Source organism: Rhamphochromis longiceps, linkage group LG7, assembly GCF_057381845.1.
Source record: "Rhamphochromis longiceps isolate RC_006_pf linkage group LG7, R_longiceps_female_GT1.1, whole genome shotgun sequence".
In the NCBI taxonomy this organism is placed as follows: Eukaryota; Metazoa; Chordata; class Actinopteri; order Cichliformes; family Cichlidae; genus Rhamphochromis; species Rhamphochromis longiceps.
In genome coordinates this window covers 30,591,809-30,592,660 of record NC_140563.1, presented here as the reverse complement: position 1 = coordinate 30,592,660, position 852 = coordinate 30,591,809, and positions in this window count along the sequence as shown.

Here is an 852-nt window from a genome sequence, read left to right as displayed (position 1 = left end):
TCCATGTACAGGAGGTGGCTGACAACTGCTCCGTTCCGTAGTCGGTATCCGTAGCCAGTCTTGTTAATGATCTCACTGAGGGGGTTCAGGCCTATGCAGAACAGCAGTGGGGACAGAGCATCTCCTTGGTAGATCCCGCACTTGATGGTGACTTGTGCTATGGGCTTGGAGTTGGCCTCTAGTGTTGTACGCCACATCCCCATTGAGTTCCTGATGAAGGCTCTTAGGGTCCCATTGATCTTGTACAATTCTAGGCATTCCAGTATCCAGCTGTGGGGCATTGAGTCATAGGCCTTCTTGTAATCAATCCAGGCAGTGCACAGGTTGGTCAGTCTGGTCTTGCAGTCTCGGCTGACTGTTCTGTCTACCAGTAGCTGGTGTTTTGCGCCTCTGGTATTCTTGCCAATTCCTTTCTGTGTCCCGCTCATGTATTGACTCATGTGCCTGTTCATCTTAGCCGATATGATGCCTGACAGGAGCTTCCATGTAGTACTGAGGCAGGTTATTGGTCGGTAGTTGGAGGGGGCCGGTCCCTTCTTGGGGTCCTTGGGGATCAGGACCGTCCGACCTTCGGTTAGCCATTCCGGGTGTCTCTCGTTAACTAGCAGCTGGTTCATTTGTGCTGCTAGACGCTCGTGGAGTGCAGTCAGCTTCTTTAGCCAGTAGGCGTGAACCATGTCGGGCCCTGGTGCTGTCCAACTCTTCATACTGGAGACCCTTTCTTGGATATCTGCCACTGTGATGGTTACTGGATCCTGTTCGGGGAGGTTGCTGTGGTCTGCCCTCAGATCCACTAGCCACTGAGCATTGCCGTTATGGGTTGCGTCCTTCTCCCATATGCTCTTCCAGTAT